Source organism: Aythya ferina (assembly GCF_964211825.1).
Source record: "Aythya ferina genome assembly, chromosome: W".
Lineage (NCBI taxonomy): Eukaryota > Metazoa > Chordata > Aves > Anseriformes > Anatidae > Aythya > Aythya ferina.
This window is the reverse complement of record NC_140313.1, coordinates 6,341,940-6,358,902: the sequence shown is the minus strand read 5'-3', so window position 1 is coordinate 6,358,902 and position 16,963 is coordinate 6,341,940. Positions and strand designations below refer to the sequence as shown.

At 44.7% G+C, this 16,963-nt stretch overlaps 2 long non-coding RNA genes across 2 annotated transcripts in view; both read right to left on the bottom strand.

Moving 5' to 3' along the window:
* LOC311426388 overlaps nucleotides 1–16,963 on the bottom strand; it is a 371,544-nt gene that overhangs the window by 22,191 nt on the left and 332,390 nt on the right. The window lies entirely within an intron of this gene.
* LOC311426456 overlaps nucleotides 3,648–16,963 on the bottom strand; it is a 54,831-nt gene continuing 41,515 nt past the window's right edge. The window contains exon 2 of the long non-coding RNA XR_014686774.1: nucleotides 3,648–4,685. This is a non-coding gene — a long non-coding RNA (uncharacterized lncRNA). The remainder of the gene's footprint in view (nucleotides 4,686–16,963) is intronic.

Genomic DNA, 16,963 nt, shown 5'->3' with positions numbered 1-16,963 from the left:
AGCATATCTCAGTACCACATTCCTTCCTTCTAAACAATGTAACTCTGCAAAAACAACATTTATATTCCCACAATGAGGCGATCAATGTGCCTGTTCCCATCCTGGTCTCTGTTCTGCTAGCCTGTTCCTTTTCATTCCTTCTTTCTACTTCTTTGTTGATGACATAACTTCATTATATCTTGTTGCCTTTTTTATCTTGAGGACAGGCTCCCCTTTTATACCCTTCACCCCACAGCAGTCCTTTTCAAAACAATTTTCATTGGTCAAACAACTTTGCCCAGCAACAGCAAACACCCAGCAGCTTCCACACCTTATTGGCTGGAGAACAAGCAACCAGAGACTGCATGGCATCTCCTGAATCACCCTTCTTTGTTCCCTCTAAACTCTTTTATATTCCTGATGGCCTCATCATTAAGAGTCTGATGTTATCATCAACCATGAGGCTTGCCGACCCCCATGGCCACACTCCCACGTTTCCCCCTTCTTTATTAATATCAACCATCTTCTTGACACGAATTATGGAATACTCCATATATCACATCGCTCTGTCATGCCAGTGGGTAGGCTAGAGGTGTAGCAGGAGCTGGGAAGGGACAGACCCAGGACAGCTGACCCAAACTGGCCAACGGGGTATTCCATACTGTGGGAGTGTATTCTGAAAGTGTACTCTGAAAGTGTGAACTGGAAAATGGGGGGGCAAACAAGCAGTGAAATTCCAAAGAAAAGCACTTTAGGATGTGTTTTGAGTCATTGGAAGGATATTGGAGGATATGCTGGTGGAAGTGTGAACAGGAAAACTGATAAAATATTGTAATCAATGGTGGCCGCTTTATAAGCTGGAATGTGGAGAAAAGTGGCCTTTTAATGGAACTTTAAACTATAATACTTTACTGGGATCAGTCGACGGGCTGAGCCTCTCTTCCCCCCCCATTGGGACGCCTTTGAGTGAGATCTGAATACTTGCTTATAAATCTCTATAGAGTCTTTGATCTTTTTAACGCGTTTATTTCTAGGCCATGCACCTGTAACACCTGTAACACCTATAACACCTGTAACACCTGTGTATTTCATGCATACTAGCTTGCTTTTGCAGACAGTCACTATCGCTGGCAATCCAAAAGAACCTGATTATCTGTTGCTGTAATAAACCATACTTGATTGCATTGTGATAGCTCTCATTAAGTGCAACGAGGGTGAGGGTGGTTATCCATGATAGTTCAGTGTTCTGAATCCAACCAGACCCCCAGACAGTTAATGCATTTTTGGTGAATGTCTGAACACACCCCTAGACGGTTAACGCATTTTTGGTGAATGTCTGACTGGACCCCCAGACGGTTAACGCATTTTTGGTGAATGTCCGACTGGTTCAGTACCCTGAATCCGACCGGGCCCGTAACGGTTAATCAGCTACACCCCTTAACGCGACAGTAAAATTGGCGTAGTCGGCAGGATTGCTATGGATAAACTTCTGCAAAAATACAAATATGCCCCTTCCCAGGTGGGGAAGGAGTGGGCCTAAATGTTTTGGAAAGATGAGGAGAAAGTGGTAGAGCGCATTTGTCGCGTTAAGGGGTGTAGCTGATTAACCGTTACGGGCCCGGTCAGATTCAGGTTACTGAACCAGTCGGACATTCACCAAAAACACATTAACCGTCTGGGGGTCCAGTCAGACATTCACCAAAAACGCATTAACGGCCTGGGGGTCCGTTCAGACATTCACCAAAAACGCATTAACCATCTGGGGGTCCGTTCGGACATTCACCAAAAATGCATTAACCGCCTGGGGGTCTGGTTAGATTCAGAACACTGAACTATCACGGATAACCACCCTCACCCTCGTTGCACTCAATGAGAGTTATCACAATGCAATCAAGTATGGTTTATTACAGCAACAGATAATCAGGTTCTTTTGGATTGCCGGCGATAGTGACTGTCTGCAAAAGCAAGCTAGTATGCATAAAATACACAGGTGTTATAGGTGTTATAGATGTTATAGATGTTACAGGTGTTTATAGGTGTTACAGATGTTACAGGTGTTACAGATGTTATAGATGTTACAGGTGTTACAGGTGCGCAGCCTAGAAATAAACGCGTTAAAAAGGATCAGAGACTCTATAGAGATTTATAAGCAAGTATTTAGATCTCACCCAAAGGCGTCCCAATGGGGGGGGAAGAGAGGCTCAGCCCGTCGACTGATCCCAGGAGTCAGGAGGTCCTAAGGATGTTGTCCTCGGGATGGTATCTCCCCTGACGGTGGTATCTTCCCTAACATCCCCTTTCTCTTGGGCCAATTTATATTATTTTCTATCTTTTAGGTGGAGCTTGAGTGGCTCTAGTCAAGCATATCTTAGTTATGATTGGTGTAAAGTTTTCCCGTCTCCGTTTAAAGTAATAGGCTCCGAGGAATTCAGAGCGCATGCTCAGTGAGGGGTGGTCGCACCTTGGAGGCGGGTAGCTTTTGGGATGGAGGTGTGTTTTGGTATTATAATGATATTATAATGAGCAAAAAGTACACTAGGGTACAGCATTTGTCAAAACATGACAGGTCTTTGGCTTAGGGTGGCAAAAAGTGCAGCTTTGTGCACAAGGATAAAGCAGTTATGCCCTACCCTGAAAGCCTCTTCAATGCTGTACCTTTTCCTTAAAAATGTGAATGTTAGTTTTATTTTCCTAGTTACTTCAGGCATTTACACCACATAATCCACCCCGTGACTATAGTCACTCAAGCTTCACGACAGTTAGAATATGTCGGGGATATCACAAACATTCTCAGGATGAGGTTTATCGAGTGTATGTACATTGTGTAGGGATGCTAAACGTTTCATCATAAACCAGATTAGCAGAACAATAACAGGGTGAAGCATCTTGTTGAAGATTCCCTTGGCAGCTGGCGACCATCCAAACAAAGTGTCCCACCAACGGTGTCTCTCATCTCTCTGCACTCTTTCCATCACTCGATGTATTTCTTGTGCATCATGATGGACAGTAATCAGAGTCTTTTGTCCATTTTCTCGGACCTGTGTCATCAGCTGCTTCAGGTCCTCATGTACCAGCAATTTCTTCACCAAGGTAAGGTTCATTCCAATAGGAGTAGGCAGCAGTTCATGAAGCAGAATATAATTAGATGCAATAAGTCGATAAGAAGTGACAGGAGCTGAGTATTTAAAATCACATCCTAGAATTTTGGTAAAATTGCAAACACAAACATTAGAGTGATTATTGATATCTACCACTGCATTATCTACGACTATAGAATCACAATGAGTTCTCATGCAAACACAACCTTTCCCAATATATACAAGTACAGTTTCAAGGGTTTCATTAGGATATATCTCAAAGTGGCAAATATTTTGCTCAGTGTCAAGACAAATGTCTTGGGATTCCAGCGTGTTACTTTCACAGATGAAACCTTTTTGTTCAGGCACAATACATGCATTTACATCAATTGTTTGCCACTTTCCTCCCTTTTGATGGGCCCATACTTTATGCTCTTTAGGATAAAGTATGGTTCCATTATGATTGAGTCCTAATGCAATGATTGGATATACATTGTATACGGTGGCATTACTTATAGTAAGTATAAAGGCAACAATTTTATCATTTTCTGCATAATGGGTAAAGTTGACTAATTGCCACTATGCTTGAAATTCTTTTTCAAATTCTGAAGCATTATCCCAAATCAATTTTTGAATTTCAGTGGGCAAAGTTCCTCCTTCTCCCTCTCTAATAATAGCTGCTGCTACAGATTGTATCCATAACTGTGCTTGGATACAGCTCAAGGCAAGGGAGGTATTGCCTTGGGCTTTTCCAAGGGCATTTACAATTAATTGATGATCATTTTCCTCAATTTGTTCCCAATGGGGTAAAATATCTGATAGAAGCCATTGATTTGCTCCTAAAGCCAATAAAGTTGATTTTATTGGTTGTTCCAGTTTCCTTAGGTCATCTGTAGTAGCAGTTATTCTACTCATTAAAACCTCAGCATCAATGCTATTTAATATACCTAATCCTGTCCCTAATAACCCAGTTGCATCCCGTGGCCCTCTTTTAGGGACCAACTAGGGTCAAAGAGAATTTGTTGTTGAATTATGTAAGGGCCTGTATTGAAGATGGAAGGAGTTAGACCAATGGGAGGCTGAGTCGGTTCGTTTTCAAATATCTGCGGAGGCAGAGGCTTCTTATCCTTTGTAGTCGATGATGTTTCTGTATTAACCATGAATTCAAATAATATTTCTGTGCCTCTGTAACCCCAAAGACAGTACACAATTATAGGTTTGGTGAATCAATGTATACTGTCTTAATTTCAGTCAGCCGATTATAAGTGGATCGGTTAGTTATTCAGCAACCAATTTGTATTGTCTGTCCAGACATGGCTTGAAGTTCAGCCATTCTTAGAGAATCATTCCAACTCCATTCATCTTTTGAAAATATTTTGTTTCCATGTAGAACTAAAGTAGAGAGATTTAGGTCCTTTCTGTTTTGAGATGTTCCAGTGACTGTGCTATACTGTGACAATACATGGTTAGATGCCATGGTGAAACACCTCAGCTCCATGCACAGCCACAGTAGCTAAGTTTCCTTTAAGGTCTGTAATTGCATCAAGGTCAGGGTAAAGCATGGCATTATTAATCCAAACTGTTGATTCGTCATCTTCCAGCTGTCCATATACAGTTTGCTCAGGGTTCCTGTGAACACAAAAGAAAATAAAATATGCTCGGTTGTATTCAACCGGCAGGGTTAGAAAGAGGGTGAAATAGCAATCTTTGATTTCCCATGCATAGAAATATTTGGGAGTAGTTAGCACTATTACTACTGTTAGATACACAGAGGGCTTTCACTATCTCTGCCATGTTTGGAACTGCGGCAGTCAAAGGTATAGTGTTAGCATTCAACTGTCTGTAATCCACTGTAAAATGCCATTGCCTGGTTGGTTCCTTTACTGGCCACACTGGTGAATTATAAGGTGAATGGGTCCTTTTAATAATGCCTCTTTTTTCCAATTCTGTTACCACCCCATCAATCCCCGTAAATACTGCTGCTGACAACAGATATTGCCGATCATTAATGATTTTAGCAGGGGATAAGGGTATGGATGTTTGTAACAGGCTCAGTCTCATGGTGCCTGAATCCCTTTGATGTGTTGCGAAACTCCACACAGTTCCATCAGGGAGTTTCCACATGCAACCATGCAGTATGTCAAATCCTAAAATATTAGTATATGCAGCACCAACTAATACTTCTATCCTGGTTAATTTTTGTTCCTCTGGCAACCAGAGTGAAATTTTTGCAGTGGGGCATTGTTTTTCCACACCATTAATTCCCGTGAATTTAACCCTGCGTTGACCAGGTGTTATGCTCAGGGTTTGTGCTGTCTCATGTGTAATTACTGACATTTGGGTCCTGGTATCAATAAGAAAATTTACCAATATTTTTGGGGGTTCAACAGGAATGGCAATTATAGGGTCAGAGTGTTCATTAGAGAGCCATTGAATTGCTAATACCCGCTGAGCAGGGTGGCTCACTGCCCTCCCCGGGGACAAGAGTTTTTTTGCCGACACCACAACTCACCTCGTTCCCTATTAGGTTTCAACCTCTCTTTGAATTTGGGATATCTGGGATTTTTAGTGTGGATTTGGCGGACTCGCCGAGAGTGGTTTTGGGATTTAACACTGGATGAATTAATCCAGCCTATTTGGCATCCGTATTTATCTATGTCTTGTACCAATTCACTCCAGGTGGGAATAGGGGAGTTAGGATTTCGCCTACAACCACTATCATCATCCCTACAAGCAGCTAGTATGTGATCTTGGGTGTTTTCTACAAACATCTTAAGACAATCAGGGAGTCCACGGATGAGAGGGGTTAATTGAACCGGGTCAATAGGAGCTAACATTGGGGAATTCCTTAATTTATCTCTTTCATATATTGCCTGAATGCAGGCTGCTTTCTGTACTGCTACAGCCAAGTCAGCTCCTGGTGTGATGGTTAAAAATACTCCAGGTCTCCAAAAGCCTCCTACTTCTTCCTTACACAACATCATTCGATCTCCTCCTTTAAGAGAAACTCGACACACATACTCAACTTCTGATTCCCCTGACCGCCTTGAGAACTTCTCCTGTATTTTAACCAACTCTGCTGGTGACAACGGAATCGTTTGCACAGTAGTACGGATTTCATCATTATCATCAACAGTAGTCTCAGTCTTAACCAAAGGTCTCAAGGAAATCGATTGAGGTTCAGAATCAGAAATCTCTTCAACACCATCATCACTGTCAGACCAGAAATCACTGTCCCAGCTTTCAGGTTCTACACTATGCAGCACTCCACGAATCTGCTTGACCGGAGCGCAAGGCTGTACTTTATTTAACAGATGACTAACCCTCTCCAGCAATTGTTTAAGATGATTATTCTCACTCACAAGTTTATCATTTTCAGTCACAAGTTTGTCATTCTCAATGGAAAGTTTATTATTTTCATCCAAAAGTTTATCCACTCTGATTCCTAATGTTTTTCCTGTCTCCCTTTCAAAGGCCAATGATGACTTCAACACCTCATTCACTGATTTCAAAGCTGTATGTTCCGCATCAGAGATCAGTTTGGGAGCAGGAGTTTCCTTAGCTTTTTGCCGAGCACAAGACAAACAGGCTCCTAACACAGCACAAATTGCACCTTTACCCTTTCTTTGACCAATCTTTCGTGAAGCCTGACAATGCTCAATGCACTCTACCACTTTCTCCTCATCTTTCCAAAACTTTTGGGAAAACTCCTTCCCTGCCTGGGAAGGGGCACATTTGTATTTTTGCAGACGTTTATCCATAGCAATCCTGCCGACTACGCCAATTTTACTGTCGCGTTAAGGGGTGTAGCTGATTAACCGTTACGGGCCCGGTCAGATTCAGGTTACTGAACCAGTCGGACATTCACCAAAAACACATTAACCGTCTGGGGGTCCAGTCAGACATTCACCAAAAACGCATTAACGGCCTGGGGGTCCGTTCAGACATTCACCAAAAACGCATTAACCATCTGGGGGTCCGTTCGGACATTCACCAAAAATGCATTAACCGCCTGGGGGTCTGGTTAGATTCAGAACACTGAACTATCACGGATAACCACCCTCACCCTCGTTGCACTCAATGAGAGTTATCACAATGCAATCAAGTATGGTTTATTACAGCAACAGATAATCAGGTTCTTTTGGATTGCCGGCGATAGTGACTGTCTGCAAAAGCAAGCTAGTATGCATAAAATACACAGGTGTTATAGGTGTTATAGATGTTATAGATGTTACAGGTGTTTATAGGTGTTACAGATGTTACAGGTGTTACAGATGTTATAGATGTTACAGGTGTTACAGTTGCGCAGCCTAGAAATAAACGCGTTAAAAAGGATCAGAGACTCTATAGAGATTTATAAGCAAGTATTTAGATCTCACCCAAAGGTGTCCCAATGGGGGGGGAAGAGAGGCTCAGCCCGTCGACTGATCCCAGGAGTTAGGAGGTCCTAAGGATGTTGTCCTCGGGATGGTATCTCCCCTGACGGTGGTATCTTCCCTAACATCCCCTTTCTCTTGGGCCAATTTATATTATTTTCTATCTTTTAGGTGGAGCTTGAGTGGCTCTAGTCAAGCATATCTTAGTTATGATTGGTGTAAAGTTTTCCCGTCTCCGTTTAAAGTAATAGGCTCCGAGGAATTCAGAGCGCATGCTCAGTGAGGGGTGGTCGCACCTTGGAGGCGGGTAGCTTTTGGGATGGAGGTGTGTTTTGGTATTATAATGATATTATAATGAGCAAAAAGTACACTAGGGTACAGCATTTGTCAAAACATGACAGGTCTTTGGCTTAGGGTGGCAAAAAGTGCAGCTTTGTGCACAAGGATAAAGCAGTTATGCCCTACCCTGAAAGCCTCTTCAATGCTGTACCTTTTCCTTAAAAATGTGAATGTTAGTTTTATTTTCCTAGTTACTTCAGGCATTTACACCACAGCATTGAGCAGTGTCAGGCTTCACGAAAGATTGGTCAAAGAAAGGGTAAAGGTGCAATTTGTGCTGTGTTAGGAGCCTGTTTGTCTTGTGCTCAGCAAGAAGCTAAGGAAACTCCTGCTCCCAAACTGATCTCTGATGTGGAACATACTGCTTTGAAATCAGAGAATGAAGTATTGAAGTCATCATTGGCCTTTGAAAGGGAGACAGGAAAAGCATTAGGAGTCAGAGTGGATAAACTTGTGAGTGAAAATAATTATCTTAAACAATTGCTGGAGAGGGTTAGTCATCTCTTAAATAAAATACAGCCCTGTGCTCCGGTTAAGCAGATTCGTAGATTGTTGTATAATGCAGATCCTGAAAGTTGGGATGGTGATATCTGGTTTGACAGTGATGATGATGTCCAAGATATTGATGATTCTGAACCTCATTCGATTTCCTTGAGATCTTTGGTTAAGACTGAGACTGCTGTTGATGATAATGATGAAATCCGCACTACTGTGCGAACGATTCCATGGTCGCCGGCGGAGTTGATTAAAATACAGGAGAAGTTCTCAAGGCGGTCAGGGGAATCGGAAGTGGAGTATGTGTGGCGAGTTTCTCTTGAAGGAGGAGATCGAATTATGTTGAGTGAGGAAGAAGCAGGTGGCTTTTGGGGACATGCAGTGTTTTTAACCACCACACCAGGAGACCATAGTTACTCTATCACTGCACGGGCGGCATATTGGGCAGGTGGTATAGATCCCCAAGAGAGAGGGGAATCACTGGAAATTAGAGCAAAAGATATTCTGACCTGGCTGTAGCAGTAGAGACAGCAACCTGCATTCAGGCGTTATATGAAAGAGATGAATTTAGGAAATCCCCGATGTTAGCTCCTATTGATCCGGTTCGGTTAACCCTTCTCATCCGTGGACTCCCTGATTGTCTTAAGATGTTTGTAGCAAACACCCAGGATCGCATACAAGCTGCTCGTAGGGATGGTGATCGTGGACGTAGGCGGAATCCAAACTCTCCTATTCCCACATGGAGTGAATTTGTCCAAGACCTAGATAAATACGGACGCCGAATGGGCTGGATTAATTCATCCAGTATTAAGTCCCAAGATCACTCTCGGCGAATCCGCCAAATCCACACTAAAAATCCCAGATACCCTAATTTTTAAAACAGGTTCAAATTTAATAAAGAACAGGATGAGCTCTGGCGTAAGGCCCTAGCTTTGGGTGCATCCCGACCACTCTTGCATGGTGCCTCTGTAGACGACCTCCGTACATTAGTCCAATCTCTGGGTAAGAAAAATGTTCCAGATGGAGGGGATTGCCTAACAGAAAAAAATCCCATCCATAAAGAATGTACACCTTCGGCACCAAGCTTAATTGACAAAACAGAATCTCAGCAAAAAAACTCCTATCCCCGGGGAGGGCAGTGAGCCACCCTGCTCGGCAGGTATTAGCAATTCAATGGCTCTCTAACGAACACTCTGACCCTATCATTGCCATTCCTGTTGGACCCCGAAAAATATTGGTAAATTTTCTTATTGACACTGGGGCCCAAATGTCAGTAATTACACATGAGACCGCACAGACCCTGGGCATAACACCTGGTCGATGCAGGGTTAAATTTACAGGAATCGATGGTGTGGAAAAACAAAGCCCTACTGCAAAAATTTCACTCTGGTTGCCAGAGGAACAAAAATTAACCAGGGTAGAAGTATTAGTTGGTGCTGCATACACTAATATTTTAGGATTTGACGTACTGCGTGGTCGTATGTGGAAACTCCCTGATGGAACAATGTGGAGTTTCGCGACATATCAAAGGGATTCGGACACAGTAAAACTGAGCCTGCTACAAACATCTATACCCTTACCTCCCTCTAAAATTACTAATGTTCAGCAATATCCGTTGCCAGCAGCAGCACTTATGGGGATTGACGGGGTGGTAACAGAATTGGAAGCAAGAGGCATTATTAAAAGGACCCATTCACCTTATAATTCACCAGTGTGGCCAGTAAAGAAACCAACTGGGCAATGGCGCTTCACCGTGGACTACAGACAGTTAAATGCTAACACCGCACCTTTAACTGCTGCAGTCCCAAACATTGCAGAAATAGTGACATTAATACAAGGCACTGCCCATCCTTGGATGGCTGCTTTGGATGTTAAAGATATGTTTTTTATGATTCCTCTCCTTGAGCAGGACAAAGCTCAGTTTGCTTTCACCTGGAAAGGAATCCAATATACTTTTAATAGGCTTCCACAAGGATACAAGCATTCTCCCACAATTGCCCACAATACTTTGGCTAAAATTCTAGCAGAGATTCCTATTCCACCGGATAACACAGTATATCAGTATATAGATGATATCCTGATAGGGGGAAAGGATCAGGAAAGTGTAAGAGGCACAATGGAAAATATCCGGAAGACACTGACTGATTTAGGATTGGAAATCCCTGACTCAAAGTGCCAAGGGCCTGCACAGGAAGTTAAATTCCTGGGAGTATGGTGGGTTAATGGAGCTACCTCTATTCCTCAGGACACGCTGGAAAAAATAGAACATGGACAAAGACCTTCTAGTGTAAAGGAATTACAACAAGTATTGGGTGCTTTAAGTTATTGGCGTAAACATATTCCAGGTTTTGTTATCATTGCACGTCCTCTCTATAACTTGCTTAGGAAAGGAAAATCATGGGAGAGGACTGAACAGCATACTAATGCAATAGAATTATTAATAAAGGAATTGAGGTTGTTCCAACAGCTTGGCCCCATACACCCTACTGACCCTATCCATGTGGAATGGGGGTTCAGTGAACATGGCTCTCATTGTAACTTATGGCAAAGGGGGCCGGAGGGACCCGAGAGACCACTAGAATTCAGCTCCCACTCCTTCAGTGATACTGAAAGGAGATATTCGGATCTTGAGAAAGGATTATTGTCTCTAGTGCGAGCAGTGAAACAGACAGAGCAATTAAGGAGAAAACAGAATGTGATTGTCCGAGGACCTTTCCATATCCTGGATGTAGTCCGTAAAGGAACAATACCACCTGCTGGCATTGCTCAGAAACCCACGGCTCGTAAATGGTATGCCTATCTAGAAGGTATTAATGAGATTATGCCAATCACTGAGGGTAATACTAAAATATCCAAACTACAAAAGGACATAGATAGTACCCTCCTGTTTCAGCCTCCACCGACCAAACCATCCCCGATCCAGGAAGCACCTCCTCTAAAGGAAGACAGTGATCTTACAGGAGTGTGGTTTACAGATGCCTCGTCTCATAGGGAAAACAATAAGTGGAAATACAAGGCTGTGGCATTGGAAGTAGCAACAGGAGAGAAACTGATTGAAACCGGTGAAGGCAGTGCACAGGTAGGGGAACTCAGAGCAGTTTATTAGCCGCACAACATGGTGCTACCCATATCTATACTGACTCATATGCTGTTTTTAAAGGAGCTACCGAGTGGATCGGTCACTGGGCAGTTAATGATTGGCAGGTAAATAGAGTTCCAGTCTGGCAAACCGAAAGTTGGAAACAACCGTTAGAGATAGGAAAGCAGCGAACACTACATCTAGGATGGGTAAAAGGACATGATCAGTCAAACACTGTAGCTGCCCAATTCAATCAGCAGGTAGATAGCCTCACACGGTTGCGACAAATTGATGTCACTAATGATAACCAAGAATGGGAACGGTTGCTCGAATGGTTACATGTTAAGCGTGGCCACACTGGACGGGCTGACTTATACCGGGAAGGATGGCCTGTATCAGTCAAACTGTGTGAACAAGTGGTGACTGCCTGCTCCCAATGTCGCTTACGGCTTAACAAGGACCATCTGAGTAAGGCACCTCCCTTGCACATTCGGGACAGGAAAACATTGTGGCACTCCTGGCAGATTGATTACATCGGCCCATTGAGATCATCAGGGGGGAAGAAGTATGTTCTAGTAGGAGTAGAGGTAATATCTGGCCTCACTATGGCTGCTGCTTTTGCATCAGCTACTGGGGAAAACACAGTAAAGGGACTAAAAGGATGGTTCAGTACACTCCCCCTACCTGAGGAAATTCAAAGTGATAATGGCTCACATTTTACAGCTGCAGTGGTACAGGACTGGGCCAGAGAGGAAGGGATCCGATGGGTATTCCACACCCCCTATTATCCTCAAGCAAATGGTATTGTGGAACGCACTAATGGACTGGTCAAGCGTTTCGCAAATACTCACAAATCTGGATGGCATTTGCGGTTACATGACGCCATCTATCAATTAAATAATAGATGGAGTGGAGATGGCTGCCCCAAAATGAAAGCCTTCTGCGCATCTTCTACCACAATCACTCCAAAGCACTACACTGAAATAGAAAAGCATCATACTAAAATAGAAAAGCACCCTGTAGGATTTTCTCCTGGACAGCCTGTGCTGGTAAAAATGCCTCAGATTGGAATAGTACCCATGACACTAACTACTAACTACTTGGCTGTGCCAGGGGGAACAATAGCAAGGCCGGGGGATAAGGTAATGGCCCAGCTGAAGTGCATCTACACCAATGCACGCAGCATGGGTAACAAACAGGAGGAGCTGGAAGCCATCGTGCAGCAGGCAGGCTACGACTTGGTTGCCATCACGGAGACGTGGTGGGACCACTCTCATGACTGCAGTGCTGCAGTGCCTGGCTATAAGCTCTTCAGAAGGGACAGGCAGCACAGAAGGGGTGGTGGTGTGGCTCTCTATATTAGAGAGTCTTTCGATGTTGTAGAACTCGAGGCTGGGAATGACAAAGTCGAGTCCCTTTGGGTTAGGATCGGCAGGGACAACAAGGCTAGTGTCCTGGTTGGGGTCTGCTATAGACCGCCGAACCAGGATGAGGAGACGGATGAGGAGTTCTACAGGCAACTGACAGAAGTTGTGAAATCTTCAGTGCTTGTACTCGTGGGGGACTTCAACTTCCCTGACATATCCTGGAAGCACAACATAACCCAGAGAAAGCAGTCTAGGAAGTTTCTGGAGAGCGTGGAAGATAGCTTCCCGACGCAGCTGGTTAGTGAACCTACCAGGGGTGGCGCCCCGCTAGACCTTCTGTTCACAAACAGAGAAGGGCTGGTGGAGGATGTGATTGTCGGGAGCTGTCTTGGGCAGAGTGACCACGAAATGGTGGAGTTCTCTATTCTTGGCGAGGCCAGGAAGGGGACCAGTAAAACCGCTGTATTGGACTTTCGGAGGGCTGACTTTGAGTTGCTCAGGACACTAGTTGGTAGAGTCCTTTGGGAGGCGGTTCTGAAGGGCAGAGGAGTCCAGGAAGGCTGGGCGCTCTTCAAGAGGGAAATCTTAATGGCGCAGGAGAGGTCTGTCCCCACGTGCCCAAAGACGAGCTGTCGGGGAAGAAGACCAGCCTGGCTCAACAGAGAATTGTGGCTTGATCTTAGGAGAAAAAAGAGGGTTTATAATCTTTGGAAAAGTGGGCAGGCCACTAGGGAGGACTATAAGGATGTTGCGAGGCTGTGCAGGGACAAAATTAGGAAGGCCAAAGCTCATCTGGAGCTCAATCTGGCTACTGCCGTTAAAGATAACAAAAAACATTTTTATAAATACATCAACACAAAACGGAGGACTAAGGAGAATCTCCATTCTTTACTGGATGCGGGGGGAAACTTAGGTACAAGAGATGAGGAAAAGGCGGAGGTGCTTAATGCCTTCTTTGCCTCAGTCTTTAGCAGCAATACCGGTTGTTCTCTGGATACCCAGTACCCTGAGCTGGTGGAAGGGGATGGGGAGCAGGATGTGGCCCTCACTATCCACGAAGAACTGGTTGGTGACCTGCTACGGCACTTGGATGTGCACAAGTCGATGGGGCCGGATGGGATCCACCCAAGGGTACTGAGAGAACTGGCAGAGGAGCTGGCCAAGCCACTATCCATCATTTATCAACAGTCCTGGCTATCGGGGGAGGTCCCAGTTGACTGGCGGCTAGCAAACGTGACGCCCATCTACAAGAAGGGCCGGAGGGCAGACCCGGGAAACTACCGGTCTGTCAGTTTGACCTCAGTGCCAGGGAAGCTCATGGAGCAGATCCTCCCGAGAGTCATCACGCAGCACTTGCAGGGCAAGCAGGCGATCAGGCCCAGTCAGCATGGGTTTATGAAAGGCAGATCCTGCCTGACGAACCTGATCTCCTTCTATGACAAAGTGACACGCTGGGTGGATGAGGGAAAGGCTGTGGATGTGGTCTACCTTGACTTCAGCAAGGCTTTTGACACCGTCTCCCACAGCATTCTCCTCAAGAAACTGGCTGCTCTTGACTTGGACTGGCGCACGCTTTGTTGGGTTAGAAACTGGCTGGATAGCCAGGCCCAAAGAGTCGTGGTGAATGGAGTCAAGTCCAGTTGGAGGCCAGTCACTAGTGGCGTCCCCCAGGGCTCGGTGCTGGGGCCGGTCCTCTTTAATATCTTCATCGGTGATCTGGATGAGGGCATTGAATGCACCCTCAGTAAGTTTGCAGATGACACCAAGCTATGCGCGTGTCCATCTGCTCGAGGGTAGGAAGGCTTTGCAGGAGGATCTGGATAGGCTGTACCGATGGGCTGAGGTCAACTGTATGAAGTTTAACAAGGCCAAGTGCCGGGTCCTGCACCTGGGGCGCAACAACCCCAAGCAGAGCTACAGGCTGGGAGATGAGTGGTTGGAGAGCTGCCAGGCAGAGAAGGACCTGGGAGTGATGGTCGGCTGAATATGAGCCAGCAGTGTGCTCAGGTGGCCAAGAAGGCCAACAGCATCCTGGCTTGCATAAGAAACAGTGTGGCCAGCAGGGCTAGGGAGGTGATCGTCCCCCTGTACTCGGCTCTGGTGAGGCCGCACCTCGAGTACTGTGTTCAGTTTTGGGCCCCTCGCTACAAGAAGGACATCGAGGTGCTCGAGCGGGTCCAGAGAAGGGCGACGAAGCTGGTGAGGGGCCTGGAGAACAAGTCCTATGAGGAGCAGCTGAGGGAGCTGGGCTTGTTCAGCCTGGAGAAGAGGAGGCTCAGGGGCGACCTTATTGCTCTTTACAGGTACCTTAAAGGAGGCTGTAGTGAGGTGGGGGTTAGCCTGTTCTCCCACGTGCCTGGTGACAGGACGAGGGGGAACGGGCTAAAGTTGCGCCAGGGGAGTTTTAGGTTAGATGTTAGGAAGAACTTCATTACCGAAAGGGTTGTTAGACATTGGAACAGGCTGCCCAGGGAAGTGGTGGAGGCACCATCCCTGGAGGTCTTTAAAAGACGTTTAGATGTAGAGCTTAGGGATATGGTTTAGTGGGGACTGTTAGCGTTAGGTCAGAGGTTGGACTCAATGATCTTGAGGTCTCTTCCAACCTAGAAATTCTGTGATTCTGTGATTCTGTAACTACTCCCAAAAATCCCTATGCATGGGGAGCTAAAGATTGTTCAGGAAAAATACACCGGATCAGCACCCGGTGGATATCACCCTCTTTCTAACCCTGCCGGTTGAATACAACCGAGCATATTTTCTTTCTTTTTATGTTTACAGAAACCCTGAGCGAACTGTATACGGACAGCTGGAAGATGATGAATCAACAGTTTGGATTAATAATACTATGCTCCACCCTGACCTTGATGCAATCACTTCTGGTTTACAGCCAAGGAGACCCAGGCTGGCTGTGGTCCCAAGCCTATGTTAAATACACTGGGATTTTGGGAACGCAAGCCTTAAAGGAAAAATTAAACTTAGCTACAGTGGTTATGCATGGAACTGAGGTGTTTTCGAGACACGAGTGGGGCTGGGATGAGAGATGGCTTCCACTCCTAAAGGGAAGGACGGGAGAAGAAATCCGGGTGGGGTGTAGAATGGTTAATGGCTCAACTCATGAGAAAGCCACATTAATAACAATATCTGGAAACCAAGTGACAACAGAGTCCTGTACTACAGATGAGTGGGATTGTTGGTATAATTTTACCCTGATAGAACCCACTATTGTAACTTGTATATGGCAACAACACTGCCCAGGTTCGGGCCTGTCGCAGTCACAGTGTACAGGACTACTATTTAGATTCAAAATAGATGTGGTTGAACCTGATCCAACTACACCACCTGACCTAACTCCATACATTACATTCGATATACTGCAGTATGGTATTAGAAATATACCCAGTGACACCATAACACCTTATGATGATCCTTGGAATCATGCATTATCACGGTACAGCGCAATCATTGGAACACCTCAGAACAAAAGGGGTCTAAATTTATCTACCTTAGTTCTACAGGGAAACAAAATATTTTTGAAAGATGAATGGAGTTGGAATGATTCTCTAAAAATGGCTGAACTTCAAGCCACATCTGGCCAGATAATACAAATTGGTTGTCGAATAACTAATGGATCCACTTATAATTGGCCGACTGAAATTAAGACAGTATACACTGATTCTACTGGACCACAAAATTATAGTACTGATTGTACCAAAATAACGGAACCAAATTTTGATTGCTGGTACAATTTTACTTTCACCAAACCTATAATTGTGTACTGTCTTTGGGGTTACAGAGGCACAGAAATATTATTTGAATTCATGGTTAATACAGAAACATCATCGACTACAAAGGATAAGAAGCCTCTACCTCCGCAGATCCTTGAAAACGAACCGACTCAGCCTCCCATTGGTCTAACTCCTTCCATCTTCAACACAGGTCCTTACATAATTAAAAATGTGGGACAACAACAAATTCTCTTTAACCCTAGTTGGCCCCTAAAAAGGGTAGAGCTAGTGCTGCACATTAATATCTTTGAAATTAACTCAAAATGTACCACCTTTCTGAGATCTGCCTACACCGGCTGGTTAGCATGGTTACATGGACGTTCTCTAAAACAATCTCAGCGCGTGCCACGGGATGCAACTGGGTTATAAGGGACAGGATTAGGTATATTAAATAGCATTGATGCTGAGGTCTTAATGAGTAGAATAACTGCTACTACAGATGACCTAAGGAAACTGGAACAACCAA